Here is an 11862-nt window from a genome sequence, read left to right on the forward strand (position 1 = left end):
TCAGATGGGGGCTTTGCGGAGGGAGGAGGGAACAGGGGAAGGGGCAGAGGAGAGATACCTGATATGAGTTTCGTCATTTTGCAGAGGACACTTTCTGGACGACGAGTTGGTGTAGTCACGGAAATTAGGCAGGCAGCTGGCCAAAAGAATCCTTCAACGTCCCCAAAAGCGAGCGCCATCAACTAAGTGAGCCGGACGGGACTTGTTTGGGGAAAGCCAGGCTAGCCATGGAAATACCTTTTACCAGGAGGTGGGTGGGAGATGATTTGCTTGACGTTGGTCCTAACCCTCCCCTCCCCAGCACCCCCAGGAGGGAAATTTTCCGTGACAGCCTGTCTAAAAATCTGGGTCCATTCCTTACCTTTTATGTTTCTGGGTTGATCCCAGGTAACACACAGGGTCTGTGATCAGTGTGTAATGATGAGGGCAGTGTGCCATATGTGCTGAAATTCCTTGGGATAATGAGGATAAAATGATTGCAGTCTAGTCCTGACTTACTTTGATTTGTCAGTTAAAATAAAGGCCCCCGTCTCCACCCTTTCATGAAAGGACATCGGGAGGAAGGGTCACTGTTCACAGGAGGAGAAGCCAGTCCCCTAAACCTGATAATCTCCACTGATGTCCCTGCTGATTGTGAGCAGGTGAGGGGCTAATTGACTTGATGGTTTTTAAGCCTGGAAAGGCAGCTGGCGTTTAGATGATAATAGTAACAGCTAATGTTCACTGAGCATTTACTCTGTATTGGGTGCTTTGGTGCATTGCTTCCGAAACTTTGCAAACTCACATCACCCAGGGAGCTCGTTAAAATGCAGATTCTGATTCAGTAGGTCCGGGGTGGAGCCTGAGGGTCCACATTTCTGATAGGTTCTCAGATGATGCCCGTGATACTGACCAGCAGACCACACTTTGCATAACTTCATTTGATTCTCCCATGAGCCCCATGAGGTGGGTGCTGTGATGAATTCCGCTTTACAGAGGAAGAAACCAAGTTGACACTTAAGAGGTCAAGGGTCTTGAAGAATGTGGCACAGCTCTCCCAGGACAGGTCTTGAGATTCGAAACTAGGCTTTCCATCCTTCCCACCTTCCATCCTTCCCTTCCCTCAGCAACAGCCATGGGGATACACTAAGCGTGATACATGGCGGGGTGGGGAGATGGGAGCATCCCGGATTCCTGACTGGCTAGAGGAGAGACGTCTTGCAGAATTATCCGACCCAGATGGCATGAGGAAGAAATACGCTTAGTGGTATGAAGCCACTGAGATTCCAGGGCTCCGTTGCAGCAGCTAGTGTTCATTATCCTGACAAAGCGGCATCAGATTCTTAACCACTCACAGTGCCTTTCACAATTCCCATCTGCCCCTGGCCGTCAGGCATCCAGGTTTGTCCAGAGCATCACACTGTGAAAGAACCATCCAAATGGTGTCATGATGAAAATGGATGGAAGGGAGGCCCCCCACCCCGGAGTCCTGGGAAGGGGAAAGTTGATGGCTGTGTTACTTTTGAGCCTTCAGAATGGCAACTCCAGGGCTGGGCTGTAGGGCTTCACTCAGAGCTCATCAACACCTCGGGCCAATTTTCAAATGCTTCAGGCTTGATTAAACCCCAGGCACAGTTTGCCAAGTGCTTCCTCCCCCACCTTAATTGTTTAGATTGCGTAGAATTTGAGTAAAATTTAATCCAGATGTTTCTGATTCGTTTACGTTTAAATCACCAGAAAATGCTCTTAAGTTGCTATTTGATGTCGAAGAGGTTTTTTAAGCATTTTCCCCCATCTTAATAGGAGAGGTCACATTTGGGTAGGGGTAGAGAAGTCCCATGCACCTAGAGGTTTCATCTGATTTGATTTGAAAACCCATTCTTGTGAAATCTGCATCAGAACTCAATTTTGTTTTGACCTCCTCTTCAAAACCCTATGGTGAACATCTTAGAGAGAGAGCTAGAGTAATTTGCACGCAGTTGATATCAGGGATTCTTGTTTGAAAAAATAATACCCCTGACCCTGGCTTCTCCATCCTCGTGACCTGATTGGAGCTGGCAAGTTGCCACTCCCTTCTTGAACGACAGGAGAAGCAACTGGGCCAGGTAAGCACACTGATTTCACTTCACTTCACTACCTGGGCACTCGCTAAGCTGAAGTCAGTCCGTCCGGCACCAAGTGTCTGAGAGCTGATAGATGAGAGCTTATGCAAGGTCATCAACCATAGTCTAGGGCAGGGGTTCTCAAACTGTGGTCCCTGACCACAGGTATCAGCATCACGTTGTTAGAAACGTGCATTTGTGAGCTGCGTCCTAGACATACCAAATCAGAAACTCCAGAGGGGGAGCCCAGAGGTTGTGTTTGAAGAGGTTTTCCAGGTGATTCCGATGCACCCTGAAATTTGAGAATTGCTAGTCTAGGCCCTCAGTAATACTTGTCATCTTACCCTTAGGACTTTGTAGGGATTAATGAGATAACATTGTCACATGACTCAAGACACTCAGACCCAGGCTGTATTTACCCAGGGCTCTAAGAGTGACCTTTGTGGTTGAGCTGGAAAGCCAGAAAAGCAAACAACCCCTGAGTTGACGTTTTCCGCCTCTGAATTAACTTTGTCTTGAGCTGTGTCTGCATTGAATGGTTGTTTAGGGGGCAGTGCGGATACAGCCAAAAGGCGTGTTTTAAATAGCGGCACCCTCCAAGTAAAAACTCTCTGGGGACCCACTGTCAGTTTCTGGAGCTTGAAAAATGCAGTTCCCTGAATATGTAGGCTTTTAGGACGTGCGCTTAGAGGGCTCTCTGGAGTTGGCAGATTGGTATGATGGGACCCCCCCCACCTGCCGAGTTCATGCATCCAGTCTTATATTTGTCCAACGTTAATCGAGTTTCTGCTATATTCTGGTGCTGTCCTGGGAGGTCTTGGGGATTCCCACCAGAGATCAAGCTCTTAATCACTGTGCTTAACCAAAAGAATTCCCAGACTAGAGGTTGACTAGAAGAAGTCAACAAAGCTCTGTAAGGAGCATTTCCCAGCAACAGTGGCCGTGGAGGGCAGCCTGGGGTGAGTGGAGGGGTCGGCATGCGGGACTGCCCGGAGAAGGTGATGCCTGGGTCTTAGCGGGAAAGATGCTCTGGGTAGGTTGGGGGGTGCGCAAAGAGGCGAGGAGCCAGGAGGGCGACTGCAAGTGTTTCAGAATGTCTCGGGCTTGCGGGGGGAGGGGAGCGAGAGACCAGTGAAGCTGGAGACGGTGGGGCCAGTTTACGAAGCATCTCCCATGACATAGTAAGTTCCTCCTATTCCTTGGAATCCTGTTTAAATCTGTCTTGCAAAGAGCATCCGCGGTGTCTGCATTTTTCTTGGGCTCTCCCAGCACTCTTGGTACCTGGAAAGGCGATGAGGTGTGGTAGAAAGTAACAGGGTCCAGAGTCAGGGACCCGAGGATGAGAAGTGCCCTGTAAGAATCGTCCACTGTGGTGCTGGGGTGCTGCCACTGCTGCTGCCCGCACCCTATTCAGCCACCCACAGGGTCGAGGCCCAGATCCTTTGCTTCATATCTGAATCACTGGTATTCATTTCAGCCGTCTCCTGCTGGCATCACCTCTTGCCGACAGATTGACTGTTCCTCTCTGCTCCTGTGTTCATTTCCACCCTGCCCCCTGTTCATGTCACCCCGCCTACCCATCTCAGAACATGTCACCTCCATCAACCTTCTTGGGCCACCTCAGTCCAAGTTCAAGCCATCCATCCCATGGACTTCCAGAACTTGCTGTCTGCCCTTTAATCATATGGGACCTCAGGGGTCTTATGTTTATGTGGATCCTATTGGCTTATCTGTTTCTCTCCAGCTTGAGGGAAGGGTCCTTCCCATAGACTCTAAGGAAGGTGTGTGCCCTGCATGAACATTCGAATCCGTGAATGGTAGCCTGAGAAGGTTAGTGCCCCACTGCTGCTTTGGCAAGAACTGTACAAACGGTTCAGTTTTATTTTTCTCAGGGAAAATAAATCATCAATCATGGGGCTGCAGTAACCATATGAACCATAAATCCATTAGGACCTAAAAATTTTTTTGTTGGTATAGTAGAGAGGGCTTTGTGGGAAGTGTTATATGTTCTTGCAGAATGTAAATCTGATCACGTGACTCCTCTGATCAAAACCTTCTCTGTCTCCACGTTCGTCCCAGGATGAAGTTCAAACTCCTTCTTATGGCTTCAAGCCCTGCACACTGTCCAGCCCATCCGCCCTCTAACTTCCTCTTCCAGCTCTTGGCCCTTATGGTCCAGGATCCTACCATCCTTAAGGGCTCCTAGGGCCTGGGGTGGGCATTTTCTGTCGCCACTGCACCTTCAAGCAAGGTCTTCTCTTCAGCTTTCAGCTCCTGGTCTCTCAGTAACGCGGGAGCTTACGCATCACCTCCTGCAGAAAGCAGCTTCCCTGATCCTCTTCATCTGAGTTCAGTGCCTCTGATGGGGTCTTACAAGACATGGTCCTCCCCTCTCATTGCACCCAACCCATTTTTATTGCATTTGCCCTTATTCTTCCTAGACGATACGCTCCCTGAGGGCAGGGACCATTTCTAGCTTGTGGTGGATGGATTGGAGGCTCTGAATTTTTGGTTCTACAAAGGAGTGAATGAATGAATGGATACTTTGCTGAAAGTGTGGGAGCCAAGGGCTGCAGGTCAGAATAGGGTTAATTATGCAACACTTGTAAGTCACATCCTTGCTGGAGACAGTCAGTGGCTTTGGGGAGCTAGAGCCCAGAGCGCCGCTGTTTGTACCCATCATAAAAAACATCGTTTACTGAGGGTTCCAGCAAATCCTCTTAAATGACTCCATTTCTCTGCCTTTATTGATGTATATTTCTTCTCCTGAAAACGTGTCATGACAATTTCACATTTCAAAGTGCTGAAAGAATGTGCCTAGGTTGAAACTTTCTGCCATTTGCAAGGATGTCAAATTTTATTCCTGGATGCATTTTTTTCCCAGCCGGCTTTTCTCGACCTGATAATAGAGGGTTATAATGGAAATGCTGCCAGACCCATCAGCTGCAGTGTGGTAAGCATCGCCCTTATAATGCAGCCAGCGATAGTTACCTGAAGCCCATGGAATGACTCCTGCCTGAACAGAAGCAGCAATTTGGAGGGGGTGATAACACCTGCCACGCCGCTGAAGGACTGCATCGTTCCCCCTACAGAAGAGTGGAAGAATTATGATAGAGAAGCGGGGCCACATCATTCTTTCTTTCCAAGTGCCTCTAAACAGCCCTAATACTGTGGTATCTGAACTTCTAATGACGCTGCAAAAGGGCTTTCTGTTGTTGTTGTGAAGGTTTGTGAAAGCACATGGAGACAAAAATTCCCAAAGAATTTGCTGCAAGATAACCTGCCAGCACATCATTTGCCAAAGACACTAATTAGTCACATTTACAATACCACTCTCTGGCTAAGAAATGGGATGAGGATTTTTGAGATGATAGAAGGGGCGATATACAAATATTTTGGGCGAGACATAATCAGTTAATTGGTTTATTAAATTATAAAACCATTGTTTGCCCTAAAGAGCAAAAAAACGAACTAAATGAATAGTCACCTCTTTGAAGACTTCTTACATTAATTATGTTTATGCATCAGTAGCAGCAGCCGTGTTAGACAAAGGGCTCTTTATCTTTACACGCCATAGCTACAGTGTATTGTGGTTCAAATGATGGCCCCGACTTTATGTCTACATAATTACAGAAATCTTATCCCTTTTGTGTTTGCACATCATTTTCGGTTTTTTGGAATAGTTAAACTCCATTTTACTTTTTAATAACATTTTAGAAATCATTGTGATTCAGGTAAACAGAATTTGATTGCTTTGATGGATTGAAAATGGTTAGCTCAGCCCCAGTTTATTTGATTTGTTTCTTCAGGGATTACAAAGAATAGGATTTTATCTCCAGGCTGACAAAAGAGACAAACTCCGCATTTTTGCCTACGTAGTGGCAGGGCTGCTAAGCTACACAGCTCCTCCGAGAGGAAAATGCATTAGGCAGGAGCTGGATTTGTATCCGCAATCTGAATTTTCATTCCATCAGACGTCGGTGGCGGAGGGGGGGGTGGTGAAGAAGGGGAGGCATGCTTTATTCTTATTTTACTTAGAATTTTTTAGTCAGAGGAAACCTGACTAAAAACCTGACCAGGGTTGTGGTCTGGCCCTAAATACAGCAGATCCCACAGAGGTAACCTGGCGAAGCAACGCCTGTCCTTCTCAGCCAAGGTCCCTCTGCTAATCGAACGCGTTTTGGAAGGCAATGTGCCGATTCCTTGCCGGGTTCACCTGAGACACGTCCCTGGGGATTTCCTGCACGCTCTAACCCGAGACCCAGGCAGACTGAGTGGTGTTTCTGACACTGCTCTTTCATTTTATCCAGCGTGACCTGACATTTGTGGGACAGGAAGAGACCAGGAAAATGTCAACGGACAATGCAGAGAAAAGCAACAACATGTTGCAAAATACCCGTTCTCGACCCAGCCCTCTTCCTCAGCCTTTAATTACTGGTTCTTAATTACTCAGTAATTAAGAACCAGCCCTTAATTACTGGTTCTTCAGGAGAGCACGATCTTGTTTCTTTCCCCAAACTTCTTTAAGTCCCAACTTCTTGGGGGATGGGGGGCTAGACAACTTTGAGTTGTTGTGTTTCAGAGACCTGTGCAAACCCTACTGTGGGCAGTAACAAAGTGCTGGGAGAAAAAGGAGTAGGGATTTGTAAGAAAACCTGGATCCAGATATCTGTCCTGTCTCATCATCTGTGGACCTTGGACAGATTTCCAAACCTCATTCATTTTAGTTTTCTCCGAGGGTCACTGAAAGGATTAAATTAGTTCAAACAAGCCCCTGGCACAGGGCTTGGCGTGGCGTAGATGTCCAGGGAAAGCTCATTGATACTCCTAAGTGTCTATGGAAAGCATGGCCATTGCCTCGAGATACTTGCTATATGGTTGAGAAGGCCGTACACAGATGAGGGACAAATATTTCAAACACACTGGCACCGTTTTGCCCTAAGGGTCCCTAATGAGGGATAACATTTTAAAACAACCCATTTAGGGTTGCAGGAAATCTTGTCACGCCATGATGGGGTCTTTTGATTGTGACTGAAACAGACCAATTTCGTACAGATTCCATGCTATGAACAATCGCAGATGTTCAGCAAATAACCACATGCAAATACCCACCAGGTCAAATCTTATTACAACAAATCTAACTTACAAAAAGCAAAGAACAACCACTTAAAGTGTCATTAATGGCACTAAAACGTTCCCTGGCCTTATTTGCTGGTTAATTGATTTAAGAAAGGAACTGATGCAATAAAAATAATACCTTGGGTAATGCTTTGAAATTTTATACAGTGCCATTTGGTTTTAATATAAACCTAATCCTGGAAATATGCAGAGTAAACTCATAATCAGAATTAGGAGATGTTAATCAGAGAAGGCTCTCAGGTGGAGGTGTTTTTTTTTTTTTTTTTTTTTGGCGGTACGCGGGCCTCTCACTGTTGCGGCCTCTCCCGTTGCGGAGCACAGGCTCCGGATGCACAGGCTCAGCGGCCATGGCTCACAGGCCCAGCCACTCCGCGGCATGTGGGATCTTCCTGGACCAGGGCACGAACCCGCGTCTCCTGCATCGGCAGGCGGACTCTCAACCACTGCGCCACCAGGGAAGCCCTTGTTTTTTGGTTTTTTTTTAGTTTGTTTCCTGTTTGTTTTCTGAAAGGCAAGGAAAATTGAAGCTGAGAAAATTGTCTCTACAAAAGGCAGGAATAATCGAAGTCATGGTGAAAAGAGAGGCCAGCAATCTGACAGGAAAGGAGAAAGGCTGGCTGGGGGTTAAAGAAATGACTCCCAGGCCAAAGACTCCAAGAGACGGGGTGAGATTTTGGGCTGAGAAATAAGAATGGTATTGGAGTAAAATCAGGATTTACTGAACACTCAGGAAACTGGCTGCTCAAATGATTTTCCACAGCCTTGAACGCTTTTAATAAACCACAGGCCCCTAAATCTCCCAGATAAGATGATCTCTTTTAGCATCACTTGCAAGGAGTTGAAACTGTCTTGCAGATATTGGCACATAGAACCAAATTCTCTCTTTTACTGTTTGCCCCACAATGTGTCTGCCTTGGGGTTGAGGCTGTACGTGTGGGTGAGTCCATCTTGGCATGGGAACAATCTCTCTCCTCTAATCTCCTTTTCTCCACTGGGAGTTCTTTGGGAATACCAGCAAGCAGCCAGACCCTTGGTGAAGGCAGGACTGGGCAGGGGAGTGAGGGAATGGGGTGAGGCTTGGGCTGGGGAGGGACCACATCAAGCAGCACTGGAATTGACAACAGAGCTTTCCAGTCTCCGTGGCCACAAAGGGCATCTCTGAACATGTCTCCAGGTGATAACATGACAATCCTACGTTCTAAGGATTGAACTGTAAGACAAAGCTTCTGTGCTGGAAGCCGAAGAGAGTCTGCAAAGAACAGATGGTCGGAGCCCTGGGCAGGCAGGTTTGTGAGGTCAAGGCCAGGAGGGGTCTGCACTGAAGGCGACAGATGTCCCAGATGTGAAGATATGCCACCCAGACCCACCTTGAGGAAGGATTTGCTGCCCAGCCACAGGGAGTGGGGTCGGAAGACAGTCTCCATGTGTGAACGTCTCCAGGGCTCCCTCAGCCGAGACAGTGCCTTGCCCAGGATCCCACCCTTCTTTGGGGAAGCTCACATCCAGTGTCTGCATCTTCCAGGCAGGTGTATAATGGCCCAGCCATTTTGCCTCAATACGGGATGACTTTAAGGGTCAATATTCCTTCCAGAGCTCCTAGCCATCTTGGTGGAGTGTGTCAGGCCCGCATGACTTACCCTTCGGCCCAATCCTAATTCCTCCCTTTCCTTTCACAGGTGTTGATCTCAATAAACATCTTGCAGCCCAAACTCCGTCACACATCAGCTTCCAGAAAACTCAACCCATGCCATAGGAAAGGACTGTGAACATACCAAGAGGGAGAGCAAGAGAGTTTTGCAGACGACAGGTGCTCACAGTTTGGTGGCAGCAGAATTAAGGAGCCCACAGGCAACTGCTGGGCGGGAGAGCAGGCAGAATTCAGGAGGGTCAGGAAGACAGGACAGGCGTGGGTAACCGGATGGAACGATGAGCCTGGTTCGACACCACGAGGCGCCCCTAACGTGCTCCCTGGTGCAGGATGTCAGGTCGAGTGGGCAGCCTGGAGCCAGTAGGTGAGAGGGCAGGTGAGTAGTTTCACCTGGCGAGAAAGAGGGACGTGTGAAGGATGAACCTGTGGAAGGTAAGTTCCGGTGATATCCTGAGCATCCCCTTCCTTCTGAAGCCAAAGCATCTTGTGGCAGGTGCCATATCTATGTGCTTGCATATATGGCCGGAGTATAAACCCATTAACAAGTCACTGGTGAAGAGTGCCTGCAGCCCGACCAGGGAGCAGTGGAGGTTGGCACAGCCCGGGTTCTTGGGGACTGTGCCTACTGGTTGCTGTGGAAAAAGTGGATTTGTTTTGCGGCGCCTGGTCTTGTCTACGGCTCTGAGTACCTTTCAGCATTCAGGCCTCTGGTACAGAAAGTGACGGCTGACAGGCACATTTCCAGCCAATTTACATATATGTAAAGTTATTTAACTTGGTACCGATTTCTTTGCTTGTCAAACATTCCCGTTAGAGTTGGCATGTGGTGTAAAATTCTACATTCTTTTTGTCAATCTGCTCTTACAATCTACTCCACCAACTGTCCGGAAATGTATTTCAGAAACAGTGACCAATGGTACAGAAGGGTGTCTTTGTTTGTAGAGGGATGGATACCTTGAGCGTCGATCCTCCACTGGGATAACCTTGTGTCTGAACCTTGCTGGAAGGGAAAATATGCATTTAGGTTTTGAGGAAGAAAAATGACTTCCCTTCAAGGACAACGTTCTGGAATTTTTATGCCTTAGCACCCAAGGCAATCACAGCTGATGATTAATCCCTAATGAAAGCTAAACAGAGCAATTCTGCTTGACGTTTCCATTTCTCATTTGCCTTCACTGTAATTTTAAAGGGGTAGCGAACATTTGGGAAACCTGGAGAAAGTAGCTCATGTAAAATATTATTAGGTTCAGTTTATTCCTCAGTAAAGAGAGGTAGAAAGGTCCTCTAATTATCATTTCATATGTAAATGTATCTGTGATTTGTAGAGGGAGAATTCTTTACAGAGTGTAAAGTATACATAGTCCATTATGTTATTTCTATGTAGCTTTCAAATTCTGAGAAGCGTTTGAGCTATGACCTCTGAGGATAGCTACAGACAAGCAAAAACAAAGACAGTGGCGTAGGTTGTTTTATGTCAGTTTAGCAGATTGATTCTAAAAGAGCCTTAGCTTACTGCAGATAATGTGACCAAAAGAATTTTACTTGCCTTTCCCTGCACTGGCCTCTGCATCTTAACTGGGATGTATTCGATGACGGGAAACCTCATTCTCCATTTTAAGCAAAGTCCTTTTCTGACTTCAGTCTTATTTCTTTGAATCTGGCCTACCGTCCTTCAAATTTCAATCCCGTGGGCAGGTGCCAGCCCAAGACCTTCAGGAGGTACATTTGAATTCTTAGTCTTCCCTTGGGCCAGGTCAGAGATTGAGCATCGAAACAAAGGAAATGTCGTATTTCTTTCCTTGGTGAGTAATGGGATGCCTCGCAAGCTTACTGCAGGTATCTTATTGACAATCAGAAACCAAGCCTGTCAATGAGTGAGAAAGTATGAGGAGTTGCCACGTTCCACTGGTCTCCACTGCCAAGGAGAGGGGTCTGCAATGGCTCCAGTAGGATGATAATTTGGTGTTGATAAGATTCTTGGGTTTGTCATCTAATGGGTGGTAAAACTGTTCACACAGCTCTGGTTATTTTCCCAATGAAATGTTCTGACTGCCCTAAGAATATATCATTGAACGTTCTTTCTTGATACCTGTCTTCCTAACCAGAAAAGATAATTTCTCCTTAGTCAGAAATGATTGCTCCCCAGTGTCAGTAGTCACAATAATGAAAACAATAGCAGCCATTTATTGAGCATCTACTATGTGCAAAAAACCGTATAGATCTGTCATTTCATTTCCCCAATAATTTTAAGGATAGAGACATGACTATCCCCACTGACAATTGAGGAAGCGGGGGTCTAGATAGATTATACAATTGCTGGAGGTCACAAGGCATAAAAGCCCCCAGGTTTGTGTGATCCCCAAACCCATGCTTCTGTCACAAGCATGATGGGACCTCTGGGGTACTGGGGAGTTGATTGTGCAATGATGTCCTATCAGTCTCATTACTGCCAGCTCCTGGTGCATGTGTGCAAAAATTCGTTAGATCCAGAAGAGCTTGGCTGTAAAGAATATGTGTCACTAGCTCGATTAGCTATTACTTAGATGTTAATGCATGTAAATTATACACTTATTAGATATTCATCAATTATTATTCAATGTCAATCAGATATTAATTGGGTATTTATAATTAATCAGTTATTTATTAAATATTAAATAGCAACTGTGCCAATTTCAACTTCCACCAGCAAGGTAGGGAATCTACACCTTCTCCACATCCTTGTCTACATCTGGATCTGGTATTGCCAGCTTTTAAAAAAAACGTCCAATATACTGGGTGGTGAAATTCCATCTCATTGAAATTTTGATCTGCATTTCCTTCATTACTAATAGGTTGTGTATTTTATTGGTCGTTTGGGTTTCCTCTTCTGTGAATTGCCAGTTCACGTATTTTTCTTTTTCCTATTGGGTATTTATCTGTTAAAAATTGATTTACAGGCATTCTTTATATAGCCTGGGTACTAAGATTTCATTGATCGTGTGATATGTGCTGCAG

The sequence above is a fragment of the Delphinus delphis genome, chromosome 16 (assembly GCF_949987515.2).
Source record: "Delphinus delphis chromosome 16, mDelDel1.2, whole genome shotgun sequence".
Taxonomy (NCBI): domain Eukaryota; kingdom Metazoa; phylum Chordata; class Mammalia; order Artiodactyla; family Delphinidae; genus Delphinus; species Delphinus delphis.